General features: G+C 52.2%; 1 protein-coding gene across 3 annotated transcripts in view; it reads right to left on the bottom strand.

Annotated features, from left to right (window-relative positions):
- The window catches only part of SNX27 (sorting nexin 27), a 990,538-nt gene that overhangs the window by 511,576 nt on the left and 462,776 nt on the right, over positions 1–16,186 (bottom strand). The gene's annotated exons all lie outside the window — the stretch shown is intronic.

Here is a 16,186-nt window from a genome sequence, read left to right as displayed (position 1 = left end):
GAAATCCCCTTCCTCCAGCTGGCCCAGGACGTGCTGGAGGGTGACCATCCGGAACTTCTGCGCCTTGATGAACTTGTTCAGACGTCGGAGGTCTAGGATGGGGCGCCATCCTCCCGTCTTCTTCTTCACGAGGAAGTATCTCGAGTAAACTCCGGAGCCCCGAAGCCTCTTTGGGACGATTTCGATGGCGCCCTTTCTGAGCATCGCCTTTACCTCCAGGAGAAGTTGAGGGACGTGAAGTTCTTTCCTGGCCACGGGGGGGACACGCGGGCACCTTCTTTGAAACTCGAGCGCGTGGCCCCGGGCCAGGGCGTCCAGAACCCAACGGTCGGTGGAGATGGACTCCCACACGCTGACGAAGCCCGCCAGCCGGCCTCCCACCGGGGTGCTCCGGTGGGGGCCCGACCCCACAGCCGGTTCAATCCTGCTTGGACGCGGCCTTGCCGCCTTGACCTCCTGGGCGACGACGGCGGGGTCCGCTAGACTTGCCTCGTCCTCTGTAGGCCTCTTGCGACGACGAGCGGGCCGCTTGACGGTAGGAAGCGAAACCGCCGCCGGAACCTCTGGAGGCGCCCTTGCCTCCGCTGCTCCGAAAGGGCGTCCGACGTTGCTGCAGAACTCCGAGGGCCCAGGCCGTCTCAGTATCCGCCTTGATGGCCTGAAGGGAATCGTCCACTGTCTTCCCAAACAGGTTGTTCCCGTCGAAGGGCATGTCCAGGACTCTGGTCTGGACGTCCTGCCGGAAATCCGTAGCTTTGAGCCATCCACGACGTCGAAGGCAAACGCCGTTGCCCAGCTGGCGGAACCCAGTGTCGGCGATGTCCGTCGCCACGGTGATGGCGTGGTCCGAGGCCACCTCACCTTCCTGCAGGATCTCCAGGGCCTCCGCCCTCTTGTCGTCCGGCAGAAAATCCAGCAGGGGAGCTATCTTGTACCATAGCTCCCTGTCGTAGCGAGCCACGATAGCCAAGGCGTTGGCCGCTTTAATCGTCGTCGCTGCCGACGAGATGACTACGTCCCATAGCATCCAATTTCTTTCCCTCGCCGTCCGGCGGGGAAGTCGATGTGGAGGCCGCATCCCCCCCCCACTTTCTTCCTGGCTGCCGCGGAGACGACGGAATCCGGGGTAGGCTGTGCCCGGAGGCACAGGGGGGCCGTGTCCGGGACCCGGTACTTCTTCTCGTACCGGTCTCTTCTAGCTGGCGTCGTGGAAGGGTTCTTGAGGAGGGAAAGGCCCTCATCCCAAATGTCGTCCAACAGAGGCACTGCGAGGACCGTCTTCCTCTTGGCCTCGCGCCGCTGATAAAGGAAGCCTTCCTTTTTCTTCTCCTCAGGGGAGAATTGCAAAAGCTCGGAAGCCCTGGAGATCATGGAGTGGAAAGATCCGATCTCGTCAGGCGAAGAAGCCCTGGGGGGAGGTGACGACGGAATATCCTCGTCGTATGCCTCGTCGTCCGTACCCGTCGCTGCCGTGTCAGTCCCCGTATCATCCCCTCGGGTGGACGGGGGAGAGGGCTGGACGGGGCGCGACGGTTGAAAAGGAGGTGGTGGATGGATCCTTCTTTTCTTGGTAGGGGGAACACCAGAAGGTCCCGGTTCTTGATCCCCCGACGGGAAAGGTTCTTCCGTCGGTAACGGTAGTCTCGTCCTTATCTCGGAGCATAAGGACTGTATGGCCAACAAAATGGCCGCCGAGTTGTCTTGCGGCGCTGGCAGAGGGGAATCCGACGGGCGAGCAGGGGCCCCGTCGGTATCCTCGACGATGTCGTAGTCGTCGTCACCTGCGTCGGGGTCCATTCCGACGGGCTGGCCTTCTTCCACGCCTACGCCGTGGCTTAAGACCTCGATCAGCTCCTCTTCTGAGGTTGAGGCCGAATCTACGACGACGCCCTGCCCCCCCTTCTTCTTCCCCACGGGGGGTTTCACGGGGGTCCTATCGATGGGCACAAAAGAAGACTCCCTCCGAGGAGGCAGGGAGATTCTGGGCCCCGAGGTCGCCACCACTGGCGCAGCCTCCACAGGCTGAGCCAGGGCCGCCGCGACCGTTTCGATAGAGGGCTTGGTCGGATGGATCAAGGCCTTCACCACCTTAGGTGCGCTCACCGCCTTATCCTTGAGGGAGGGGGCACTGCCACGCTCCTCCTCTGCCTTAGAGCTCGACCGGGGTCTCTCCAGGAGTTTCGCCGGGTGCTCGGCCTTCCTCTTACCCGACCCAGAGCGTTGGCTCGTGGTTGATGGTGCCGGGGAGGGTGCGCCCTGCCTGGCGCCCGTAGAGCCCGACCGTTCGGCGCTCCCGGTGCCAGCGGACTCGTGGTGCTTAGCCTTATGTTGGGCCCCCGTCGCCGGGGCGCCCTCAAAGGTATTAGAAGACCGCTCGGGTTTCTTCTTCTTCTCGCCAGACGGGCTCTTACCCTCCAGCCAGTTGGCGAGACGTTGATGGCGGTCCTTCATGGTCCGTTCCGACATATTGCCGCAAAAAACGCACAGTCCTTCTCCACGTGCGTCTTGTCCTCATGAAGGCAGTAAAGGCAGAAAGAGTGTTCGTCCTCCTTAAAGACGTTCTGCAGCTGGCATCCAGGGCAGACCCTGAACAGCTTTCCGGGCGTCGAGCTTCCCTTCTCCTGGGCCATCTCGACGAAATCTTCACCCTTGAGGGGCGCAGACGAATCCGACACGGGTCCCTGTTGATCGGATGTAGGATCGGTGGAGCTTGAGGCTCTTTTGACCGAAAGAAATCGAGTTTTTGTGAAAAAACGCGAAAAAATAGCACTAACGCTCGAGAGCAATAGCACGAGGATCCCAACACATGAACGTGCGGTAAAAATCTGAAGATGGCTGCCAGAGGCGGTGCTTAGGTAGAGGGCAGTCATTGGCTGTGGTCAGTATGACGCAGAGACCAGTGATTGGTTATTACTACGAAAGACAGATCAGAAACGAAACTGATACTGGTTTTTTCTTTACCGAGGATTCCCAGCCTGACGACGGGGAATATTCATGAGCATGTGAATCCATGCCAGACCCCATGCTGGAGAAGCTGTCTTTTAGACACACCACATGGTGTACAACGTGGGCAACAATTAGGCCCGTATTTAATACTTATAGTACTCAACGAACAACCACCCGAGATCCTAATAGCTCTGTTTTACCCACAGACAGCACGGACAGCACCACCACTGGTGCCCCTTTTCCTGACGAAGGCCAGCACAAAGACGGCTACAACCAAGCCACTTTCTTTGGCCGAAACACACCCTGTGTCACTCCCTGTGTCGAACTTCCTATCACAACTGTATTACTACTTGCACCCGTTAAAATTCAAAGATTGTTGTGTGCACTTTTTGTTTTGTGTAACTGCGGGTTCCTATACCCCCTCGATATATGAGGCAACATGTATCCCAGTGTAGTGCTGACCTCTATACTTCAGAGGCCTACACCCACCTGTGTCACTACTGCATAAACCAACCCTGTCCGTCTTCTTCATCTAAACTTTCGTGCTTATCGGAAGTAATGTAAATTAAATTGTGAAGCCATCTACCACGTCCTGTGTGAATACATAATAAACCCACACACTTAGCGCTTCTGTGTCGATGTTTTGGATCTCCCCATCCCGATTATTTTGTTTATATTGTTATTTATAGGATGGGTGTGGGCAGGTAAACTTCGCTCACTTCCCCCACCCTCGACTGATTTTACCAGATGACTATGGATTGTCTCGAGTCGCTGAAGGTTGCATTTCAGGACATCACAGAACTAAGGAATGAGAGTTCCTGCGACTCGTCCCCACACACAGTCATCGCCACAGAAGCTTCTCTAGCATAAGATCCATTGATACTGGGATGCTGGAATTCGGAGAGGGAAGGAAACAAGCTGGCGACAACCAAAGTTGCAGGTGCAACTGCAGAACAGCGACGGTTCTGGGAAGATAGCCCATGAGAGAGCTGGTCATTCCACCGGGTGGTCTAGGGACACTTCTGAAGGCTCAGGACAGCTGAATCATTGAGAAAGTGTCAAGACTAGCTGATCCCTCTAGTCCTGGTCTTCAGAAATTAGGTGTCCAACACAGGGCCTCAATGGGGCAGATGCAGGAAGGGATGCCACGCCTCTTTCGGAGTCTTCTTCGGTCGCCGATGAGGGATTCATGGCTCAAACACGGACCTGAATAAAAGGCTGCAAGAGGAGTCTTCCTATCCAAAATTCAGGCTGGGAGCAAGTCCAAGCCCATCAATGGTAAGGATCTGCACCTTTCAAACAGATGGTAGTTGTCCAATCAGGGAGGAGTACTAGTTTCACCCTTACCCCACACCCAGATTCTCTGGCACCATGGATGTGGAGTTGGACCAGACAGTCCCACCCAATTCCTGGGCTCTCACACAAAGGCATTACTAGCCTGGAAAAGCAGCAGCTTTCCTGGGCAAGTGCATGACCTTAGAGATTTCTTGACCTAGCAAGGCATAAAGAAGGCCAAACAACAATAAGGTCAAAGAACAAGTGAAAATCTCGTGACATGGCCATTTTAGGGCACTAGCCACGTTTAGTGGCCATACACAGTAAATACAAATGTGCAAACTAAAAATAATGCAAGAATATATTGCCTGCAATCAGCTTGTTTTCAGGCATGTATAAAAGTAACCAAAACACTGAAGTGTAAAAAAGCTAGGGTGATGCAAAAGTTTCCATGTTACACTGCACTTTAAGGTGCTGTGTGTGATTTAAAAAAGTACAATGATTCAAAAAGGGAAACCGTTTCCCAGTACTGATAGTCTGAAGGACTGATCAGTTTCCCCATAAGAATGACCAAAACGAAAGTGAAGCTGAAGGCTTTACTTCCCTTCAAAAAAGTCAGGACCGGATAGAAACTGAGCAAAAAGAATGGGGCTCCATAGGAAATAATGGGGGGAAAGTTGCAGTACACACAAGTGTTGCAGGCCCACAGCACAAGCCACATATGCAGCCAGCAAAAGCACTTGGTATGGAAATCGGGGGGGCACAAAAATCAGACTGTGAATCCGAAGACCATATAGACGTGACGAAGGTCAGACCCCAAGAGGGGAGGAAGCATCTGCTACTAAGCAATGATGCCCTAGTACATTGTCCTGCCCACGTGTTAGGGAGATGTTTCATTTTTATGCCAGATCCCTTCTACCAGTCAGACACAAGCACTTTTTGATGGTCGCTAGGACCTTTTTGGAGGGGAACCTTTTCCCCCTCATTCATTCTTTTTGTTCCAACTATGGGAACCTTGTCTAGCTTCTTCCAAGGTTAGAGGGTTACTCTTTATCCTCCTTCGCCTTTTCTTTTGTGAGATCAGCACATACAACCCTATGCGGAGTGCTTAGGGGTTACCTTGTATCCCCTTTCTCACTGCCCCTGTAACATGTCGGTTACAGCGATAAGCATACATTTGTGGCTGGTGGCAGCAGACGTGTTGTACCAACTTTTTTGCAATTACTTGCAGGCTGTCTTCATAGCTGAGGTTATGCATATAAGGGTCACCATTGACCCAAAATGGTGGATTCTTTCTTTCATCACCATATCTTGTGTGCTTGTCCTTTCTTGGTCCTTATGATATTCTACATGGGGGAGGTCCTGGTTTGAGTTTTGTCTTCGGCAGGAATCCTTTCAGAAGCCTGCCAAGGGTCCAGTGTGTCTGCGAGGACAGGAAACCGAGAAGGATCCTTGAACTCTGCTGTCCTTTGTCTTCTGGTGTGCCTGAGAGAAGGGAATAGTTTCTTATCTGTAACTCCATTTCTGCAGCATTGGTATCTTTCATGGATTCACATGCTTAGAATATTCCCCGTCGTCAGACTGGGACCCCTCGGTACACATATATAGCCTTTTCCTATAGGAAAACTTCCGACACTTTTGTGTCCCATCTACATCCTTTTGGGGCCCGCATACGCATGCCCCGTAGGACGTCGAGGTATAAAAGCCCCGCCCCCGCGGCTCCCTTCAGATTTCGGCCCCTCCAAAGTAGGAAGGGTTAAACCTATACATTGCATCCTGGGGAGGCTGGCGGGAGCATGTGAATCCATGAAAGATACCAATGCTGGAGAAATGAAGTTACAGGTAAGAAACTATTCCCTTCTCCAGCATTGGATCTTTCATGGATTCACATGCTTAGAATAGATTGTATAGCAGTAAACTGGAAGACGGTGGTGAGAATGCAATGCAACATACATCCACAAAAAATACATAATGCATAGGTACACAAGAAATAAGTTTACCCATATATCTGTACCTCCATAAAGCATACGGTTACCAACAGGTAGAAAAAACTCTCCACAGTGCAGAGCTTACCTTATTGAAACAGATGGCGCAGGACTGCTCTTCCCATCTGCACCTCGTCCGCATGCTGCCTCGCAAGGCAGTAATGGTGGGTAAACGTGTGGGGCACCGACCATGCCGCAGCCTGGCATATGTCCGTTAGTGGAATTCCTGCCCATAATGCTGCTGAAGAGGACGTTGATCTTGGAGAATGGCTCTAGGGTGCCCTTGCAGCGGCCTTTCGGCTTTGGAGTGACAAAACGAAATCGTCGACGAGACCCACCGAGCCAGTCCTTGCTTAGAAATTGCATTTACTCTCGTCGACGGACCATACGCGTTGAACAGTTGTCGAGTAGACCCGAGTTCTCGTGTACGATGTAGGTAAAATTTTAGGGCCCTCTTAACGTCCAAGGTATGAAGAGCTTTTTCAGCTGCCAATGATGGGGTCCCGAAAAAAGTAGGGAGGACAATGGACAAGTGTTTGTGATACACTGTAGGAACTTTCGGAACGAAAGTAGGATTAGTTGCCAGAACCACCTTGTCTTTAAAGGATCTTAGGTATGGAGGGTCTACGACCAACGCTTGCAGTTCAGAGATCCTCCTAGCTGACGTGATACCTATTAAGAACGCCAACTTCCACGATACGAATTTCATGGCCGAGGTGGCCATAGGCTCGAAGGGTGGTTTCATTAAGCCTGCCAGCATTACGTTGAGACTCCATGTTGGTGGAAAACGTTTTATTGGGGGAAAAGTTCGAAATAAACCCCTCATGAAGTGTTTCACTAACCTGTCACTGAATAAAGGAGACGACAGTCTCTTCCTCGTGAACCTAGAGATGGCCGCCAGGTGCACCTTTATCGATGTGAAAAAATTCCAGGGACAGTTTGCAGCAGATGAGTGTGGGTTCTTGATAAAAGGCAAGGATCCTGAGGCAGAAGGCAAGTTGACGACTGGAACAGAAGAACCAAACAAGACGACCAGAGACGCCTACGGCACCTTCCAGCAACATCGAAGATACTACTGGTGTCCTAACCAAGTTTTCTAATCAACAGCGGAGCTCCTTTTGACTGGTGGGACAGATCGGCCATAAGACGACCTGCAAGATTAGCCATCCCATAACGTGCTGTTACCTTCCTTGGCTGCAAACCGCCATTACCCTGGGACAGCCCACCATATTACAGTGCATAGTATGCCCATGAACAAATCGGCCCAGAACTTTGGTGGACTCTGACTAGAACTCTAGAGGTACGATCCCCCCCCCCTCCTCAAAGTCCCCTCACCAGAGTGCAGGAGCGAAGAATCATGGCAGATTGACCGGGTGGTAAACGTTCACACTTGCAGTCTGTAAAAAAGGTGCCGAAATGGCTGAACGACAGAGCACGAAGAATCCTTTGCTGGAGTCCTTTCTCTTGAATGCTGCTGCGACAGCCCTTCCAGAGTCCCACCTTCTGTCACCACGACCAAGGAGCAGAAGACTGGGTCCACCGCTGCTGCACCATGAAAGAATCCAGCTACATCATCTTCAGAACTTCTCAGGTTCTGTGGGACTCGTGGTAGTACATACATTGAGTCATTCTGTCGCTCCTTTGTTGCTGGAGTGCCGATTCTGGTGTTTGGTTGTTCGCCCATACCATTTGCCCAGGACTAACGCTTGTGCGCCCATTGAGAGCCTTTCCCAGGATCCCTGAAACCTTTTTGACTAACAAAAGCACTTTACTTATTTGTAATTGAAGACTCCTCTGGATGACATCTGTGTACCTGCTTAACTCCAATCTGAATTTGAAGAACTCGTATCTAGATAGGGTTGGACTGCTAAAGCTTCATGGCCTTTGAAAAGTAATAAGTCTTTTGAAGTACTGACCTGCTGTTGGTGTTGCTTGACCTTTTTATTCCTACAACAGGATATTTTCTGAGTTGCTACAAGTGATTCTGGTCACCTTTGACCGGTGTTCAATTGTATAATTCTTTTTTTTTTAAATATCTTTATTAGTATGTCATTAAATTAAATCACAGAAGAATCAAATACAGAAAGGAATAGTGAACCAGAGAACACAAATCAAAATTATTCAATTAAAGAACATATCAATAAACAGCATAATCAAATGATCCCTCCGACATACTAAGAACATTTTCATTTTTGTAAATAAAAGAGCAAAATGCAACAGTATTTAACATAGAACATACACACAAACACCAACACACAGACACCAAACCAAATCCCCCAAAAAGTATAATAGTGAAGAAAAAAAAAATTCTTTCCCCTCTTCTTTTCCCCTTCCCCATCTCTTCATTTCCTCTTCCTTTTCCTACACTATTTCTACCCACTTGTCATACTAATCCGCAGCCTATATAGTCAATCATACAAGGCATTGAATTGACCCCAAAACAGATTGTACACATCTTCCTTGTCTTTCACACTAAATGAGAACTTTTCAAAATTCGATAAGGTGCGCAAATCAACAAACAATCTTTAACTGTAGGCTTCTTCCTAGTTTTGTATAATTCTTAATTTATGGTTTACTAACCTGAAGTATTGCTTTAGTTTTATATTGTGCCGATTAGTTTGAAATGATGCGTACATGAGATTTAAGCTTAACCATGTGTAGATAAAATGTATAACTTTTACTGTAACTACAAGTGTGTATGAGTTTATTTGGGCCTATGTATTTAATCAGTTCAATGTAATTACCTACAGCTCACATCTCCCTCCTAAGATCAGCCTGGCTGCTCTGCCATACTACCTAAATCTTGAGTAGTAAAGACATATACTAGAAGTCGTCCCTGTATACCAAGGGATAGTTTTATAAAAACTTAACACAGGTAGACTTTAGGAAAACTTCCCTAATACTGTGCCACCCCGTAAGGGATTGGATAACAATTAACGCTTCCAGTTATCCGTGTGTACTGTTTTTTTACACAAAAAGACGGAAATCAATCTGCTTTCTATTTATAAAAATTGAAAAACATGTGTCTCTGGTTCCCTATGATGTCACTCATATCACAGGCCAATTGCGTTGCAGATTGGCAGCATCGAGAGAGAAAAGTTGTATAAAAAAGCATTAAAGTTCTTCAAATTGCTGACAGCATAACTCTTAAGGCAGCAGCAGTCACAGGAGCAACTGTTTGGTGTCATGGAGAAGATTGAGCTACCATTTCTTGCTGTGTGCTTTAATAAATGAATGTGTTTATTAGAATAAATGCAGAAACATACGGGTTGCAAATGATCTTTTTATATGACAACAAATAAATGTGGATAAATACAGAAAAAAAGTCAGAAAATAAATGTTTAAATACAGACAGAAATGGCACAATATCATCATAAAACAGGGAGTCTTAGGAACAAGTTACTTGCCTGTAACTGTTGTTCTCCAGCATGGGTCTGGCATGGATTCACATGCTCATGAATATTCCCTGTCGTCAGGCTGGGAATCCTCGGTAAAGAAAAATCAGTATCAGTTTCGTTTCTGATCTGTCTTTCGTAGTAGTAACCAATCCCTGATCTCTGCGTCATACTGACCACAGCCAATGACTGCCATCTCCCTAAGCCCCGCCTCTGGCAGCCATCTTCAGATTTGGTAGCATGTGAAGAGGCAGTATGACCAAGTGAAGAGCCGCAGAGGGGTAGGCGGGAGGGTTCGCATGTGAATCCATGCCAGACCCATGCTGGAGAACAACAGTTACAGGTAAGTAACTTGTTCCTTCTCCAGCATGGGGTCTGGCATGGATTCACATGCTCATGAATAAGAGAATACATAGCAGTACACACATGCACAACCACGGGAGGTGGCAAAGGCTCAACATGAAGCATTACATCAAAAACTCAACATTAAGCAATTCTTACCTCCTCACCAGGCTCACCTTAGGCGAACAGGTTGCGCAGCACTGCTTGGCCGACCCTGGACTCCCGATCGATGCAGTAGAATTTCGTGAAGGTGTGCGTCGACCTCCACGTAGCAGCCCTGCAGATGTCCAGCAAGGGCACACCAGATAGGAACGCCGTGGTAGCTGCGATCGCTCTGGTGGAATGGGCTCTCGGACGGCCAGGCAGAGGTCGGTTTGCCAACCGATGACAGTACATGATACAGCCGGAGAGCCATCTGGAAATGGAAGCCTTCGAGAGAGCCTTCCCCTGATTGACAGGTCCAAAGTTCACAAAAAGTTGTGACGTCTTCCGAAAACTCTTCGTGCGGTCCACGTAGAACTTCAGTGCTCTAGCCACATCCAGTGCGTGCAAAGTCCTTTCAGCCGGCGACGAAGGCAACGGGAAGGAAACAGGCAACACCAAGGGTTTGTTGAGGTGGAAGTCCGACGGCACCTTGGGCATGAAGGAGGGGTTCGTCCTGAGCACTACCCTCGTGTCGTGAAAAGTCAAGTGCGGTGGCTTGCAGGAAAGGGCCTGGATTTCTCCCACCCGTCGTGCGGAGGTGATGGCCACAAGAAACGCTGTTTTCCACGACAAGAACTTCAACAGAGCCGAGTGCAGAGGCTCGAACGGAGGTCCCATGAGCTTGGTCAGCACCACGTTGAGCTCCCACGCCGGGGCCTTCACCGGCGGGAACAACCTGAACAGTCCCTTCATGAATTCTTTCACCAGACGATGAGACCACAAAGACGTCCGTCCCGTGGTTCTGGTGTATCGGGAGATCGCAGCCTTGGCCAGCATCAGCAGGTACAGCAGTACTTGAGGAGCCGTAATCCGTAGAGGGTTAATCTTCTGTGCGTGGCACCAGACAGAGAACCTCTTCCATTTAAGAGTTGAGGACGCCCTGGCCTTTGCAAGAACCTCTCTGCAGTCGGCCGGTATGTCGTAACCTCCAAACTCTAACGCTGCAGGAGCCAGGCCTGCAAGTTCAGCGACTTCGGGTCGTGATGGAAGATGGAGCCTCCTTCCCTGGAGAGAAGATCCGCATCCATTGGCAGTTTGATTGACGGGGACGCTGACAAGTCCAGAAGGTCCGGGAACCATATCTGCCTCGGCCACGCAGGTGCGACGAGGATCATCCTGCACCGTGACCTCTTGAGCTGGTTGATGAGCCGGATCAGCAGCGGCAATGGAGGGAACGCATATAGGAACAGGCCCTCCCAGGGGAACGAGAAAGCATCGCCCATTCTCCTAGGCTGGGGAAACCTGCTGGTGAACCTCCAGCACTTTGAGTTCGTCGCCGTCGCGAACAGGTCGATCTGGGGTGTGCCCCACCGTCGGAAGAGGCGGTCCACTAGATCCTGTCGTAGTTCCCACTCGTGGCACGAGCGCAGCTCTCTGCTGAGCGAGTCGGCGATGGTGTTTTTTATTCCTGCCAGATGAAACGGCACCAGAAACATCTCTTGGGCGACGGCCCAATGCCACAGATAGTGTGCCTCCTTGGACAGGGCTGGGGATCTGGTACCGCCCTGCTTCCTGATGTAGAACATGGTGATGGTGTTGTCAGTGAAGATCCTCACCACCTTGCCCTTGAGGGACGGAAGAAAGGACCTGAGGGCCCAAAACACTGCACGGAGTTCCAGGACGTTGATATGGAGGGACCTCTCCGCCGGCAGCCAAAGACCCCTCGCGTGCAGGTTTTCGGTGTGCGCTCCCCACCCTTCCAGGGAGGCATCCGTGGTCACTGTCTTCTGGTGGCTCGGGGTCTGGAAGTCCATGCCCGCCGTCAGATGCACGCGGGTGCCCCACCACCGGATCGCTCGTCGAAAACACTCGTCGAGTGTGATCCTGTCCTAGAAGCTGCCCGTCGTCCGGATCCAGCGCGCGTCCAGGAACTCCTGCAACGGGCGCATCCGAAGCCTGCAGAGGCGGATGAGATAAATGCAAGAAGACATCATTCCGAAGAGGGACTTGATGGACCTCACCCTGGCCGCGTCCGCAACCAGCATCCGCTGCACCTTGTCCAAGATGGCCCTCGTCCTTTCCTCCGACGGAGAGGCCAGAAGCGACACGGTCAAGCTTCGCTCCCAGAAACAGTGCGTCTTGCGCGGGCACCAGGTGGGACTTGGTGTAGTTTATGGAGAATCCCAGGTCCGTGAGTAGTTGGACGGTCCTTGCCGTGTGCTCCGCGGCAAGCTCCTTCGTCTTTGCTCGGATGAGCCAGTCGTCCAGGTAGGGGTAGACGTGGATCCCCTCTAGGCGCAGCCGTGCCGTCACCGGTGCGAGGCACTTGGTGAACACCCTGGGTGCCGACCTCAATCCGAAGGGAAGGGCTCTGACTGGTAGTGACGCCCTTGGACCACGAATCTGAGAAACTTTCGGTGTCCCTTTAGGATGGGGATATGGAGGTAGGCATCGTCCAAATCCAACGACGACAGGAAATCGCCCTCTTCCAGTTGACCCAGGATGTGTTGGAGGGTGACCATCCGGAACTTCAGTGCCTTGATGAATTTGTTCAGTCGTCGTAGGTCCAGGATGGGACGCCATCCTCCCGTCTTCTTCTTCACGAGGAAGAATCATGAGCAAACTCCGGAACCCCGAAGCCTCTTTGGGACGAGCTCAATGGCGCCTTTCTTGAGCATCGCCTTTACCTCCAAGAGGAGTTGAGGGACGTGATGTTCCTTCCTGGCCACAGGGGGGACGCGCTGGCACCTCTTTAGAAACTCGAGCGCGTGACCCTGAGCCAGGGCGTCCAGCACCCAACGGTCGGTGGAGATGGACTCCCACACGCTGACGAAGCTCGCCAGCCGGCCTCCCACCGGGGTGCTTCGGTGGGGGCCCGACCCCACGGCCGATTCAGTCCTGCTTCGACGAAGCTTTGCCGCCTTGTCCTCCTTGGCGACGACGGCGGGGTCCGCCCGACTTGCCTCGTCCCCTGTAGGTTTCCTGTGACAACAAACGGGCCGCTTGACGATAGGTGGAAAATCCACCGCCGGAACCTTTGGAGGCACCCTGTTTGCCTCCGCTGCTCCGAAAGGGCAGCCGTCGTTGCTGGAGAACACCAAGAGCCCGGGCCGTCTCTGTGTCCGCCTTGATGGCTTGTAGGGAATCGTCCACTGTTTTCCCAAACAGGTTGCTCCCGTCGAACGGCATGACCAAGACTCTGGTCTGCACGTCCTGACAGAAGTCAGTAGCCTTGAGCCATCCACGCCGCCTAAGGCACACACCGTTGCCCAACTGTCGAAATCCAGTGTCAGCGATGTCCGTCGCAATCGTAATGGCGTGGTCCGACGCCACTTCTCCCTGCAAGATCTCTAGGGCCCCTGCCCTCTTGTCGTCTGGTAGGAAGTCCAGCAGGGGGGCGAGTTTGTACCACAACTCCCTGTCGTAGCAGGCTACGATAGCCAAGGCGTTGGCAGCTTTAATCGTCGTCGCTGCCGATGAGATGACTCTGCGTCCCATCGTGTCCAATTTCTTTCCCTCGCCGTCCGGCGGGGAGGTTGACGTAGAGGCCGAGCCCCCCTCCCCCGCTTTCTTCCTGGCCGCCGCAGAGACGACCGAGTCCAGGGTCGGCTGTGCCCGAAGGCACAAGGGGGCCGCGTCCGGGACCCGGTACTACTTCTCATACCGATCCCTTCTCGCCAGCGTTGTGGATGGGTTCTTGAGGTGGGAGAGACCCTCATCCCAGATATCGTCCAGTAGAGGTACAGCGAGGACCGTCTTCCTCTTGGTCTTGCGCCGTTGATAAAGGAAACCTTCCTTCTTCTCTTCCGGGCAGAGCTGGAAAAGCTCGGATGCCCTGGCGATCATGGCGTGAAACGATCCAATCTCGTCGGGCGGGGAAGCCCGGGGGGGAGGTGACGACGGGAGATCCTCGTCGTCTGTACCCGTTGCGGCCGTGTCAGTCCCCGTATCAGCCCCACGTGTCGTGGACGGGGAGGAAGGCTGAACAGGGCACGATGGTTGAAAAGGAGGTGGAGGATGAATCCTCCTTCTCTTAAGAGGAGGGCTCCCAGAAGGGCCTGGCTCCGGGTCCCCCGTCGGGAGCGGTTCCTCCGTTGGTGGTAACGGCAGTCTCGTCCTTATCTTTGAGCATAAGCAACAACAAAATGGCCGCCGAGTTGTCTTGCGGCACTGGTTGAGGGGTTCCGATGGGCGGTCAGGAGCCCCGTCGGCACCCTCGACGTTCTCGTCGTCTCCTACGTCGGGGTCCCTCCCGACAGGATGGTCTTCTTCCACGCCAACGTCGTGGCCTAAGACTTCGATCAGCTCCTCCTCAGAGGTTGAGGCCGAATCCACAACGACCTCCTGCCCCCCCCTTTTTCTTCTCCGTCGGAGGTTTCACGGGGGTCCTATCGATGGGCATGAAAGAGGTCTCCCTCTGCGGTGGCAGGGAGATTCTGGGCCCCGAGGTCGCCACCACTGGTGTAGCCTCCACAGGCTGAGCCAGGGCCGCCGCGACTGTCTCGATAGAGGCCTTGGCCGGATGGATCAAGGCTTTCACCACCTTAGGTGCGCACACCGCCTTCTCCTTGGGGGGAGGGTCACCGCCTCGCTCCCCCCTCCGATGGGGCCTTCGAGCACGACCGGGGTCTCCAAGAGCTTTGCCGGGTGCTCGGCCTTCCTCTTACCCGAGCCAGAGCGTTGGCTCGTGGTTGATGGCGCCGGGGAGGATGCGCCCTGCCTGGCGCCCGTAGAGCCCGACCGTTCGGCGCTCCCGGTGCCAGCGGACTTGCGGTGCTTGGCCTTCTGTTGGACCCCCATCGCCGGGGCGCCCTCAATGGTCTTAGAAGACCGCTCGGACTTCTTATTCTTCTTCTTCTTCTTCTTCTTGCCTGACGGGCTCTTCCCTCCCAGCCAGTTGGCGAGACGCAGATGGCGGTCCTTCATGGTACGCTCCGACATACTGCCGCAAAACGCACAGTCCTTCTCCACGTGCGTCTTGTCCTCATGCAGGCGGTAGAGGCAAAGGGAGTGTTCGTCCTCCTTAAAGACATTCTGAAGCTAGCATCCAGGGCAGACCCTGAACAGCTTTCCGGGCGTCGAGCTTCCATTTTCCTGGGCCATGCTCAAGAAGGGCCTGAGAAACTTCTGGAGTCCTCCAAAAGCGTGGCTTGACGAAATCTTCACCCTTGAGGGGCGTAGAAGAATCCGACACGGGTCCCCGTTGATCGGATAAACGGTGGAGCTTGAGGCTCTTTTGACCGAAAAAGAGAACATTTTCCTAAGAAAAAGCGCGAAAAAAGCACTAACGCTCGAGAGCAATAGCACGAGGATCCCAACACTTGAACGTGCGGTAAAAATCTGAAGATGGCTGCCAGAGGCGGGGCTTAGGGAGATGGCAGTCATTGGCTGTGGTCAGTATGACGCAGAGATCAGTGATTGGTTACTACTACGAAAGACAGATCAGAAACGAAACTGATTTTTCTTTACCGAGGATTCCCAGCCTGACGACGGGGAATATTCATGAGCATGTGAATCCATGCCAGACCCCATGCTGGAGAAACAATGTACGCCCATGTAATCTATATATATATATATATATATATATATATATATATATATATATACACACACACACACACACACACACACACACACACACACACACACACACACACACACACACACACACACACACACACACACACACACACACACACACACACACACACACACACACACACACACACACACACACACACACACACACACACACACACACGGTTCATGGTTTTAATTAACATCCAAGAAGGGATCAGTAGTTGTAAAACTAGAAACGCACTGCATTTGACTTGGTTGGTGCAGATCTTAGCAAATTAAACCTCTCTATTTAGGCAAATGGAAACACTTGGTAAAGAGTGCAGTGAAACCTCAAAGAAGGACATTTAAATTTGGCTTTTATAGGATGGTTTGCATTGATGCACAGTATGGAGTGTGTGTGGATGGTGCAAGTGGTCAAATTATAATGGTAAGTTACAAGCAGTGAATAAGTTTGTTGTGTAGGTGGCAATTTGTGCTGGGTAGTTTGAAAATGTGAATTGAAGTGTGTAGCAAGTGTAG

The sequence above is a fragment of the Ambystoma mexicanum genome, chromosome 1p, assembly GCF_040938575.1.
Source record: "Ambystoma mexicanum isolate Mex_15411 chromosome 1p, UKY_AmexF1_1, whole genome shotgun sequence".
In the NCBI taxonomy this organism is placed as follows: domain Eukaryota; kingdom Metazoa; phylum Chordata; class Amphibia; order Caudata; family Ambystomatidae; genus Ambystoma; species Ambystoma mexicanum.
Note: the sequence above shows the minus strand (reverse complement) of the source record. Positions and strands in the feature narration are given on the sequence as shown.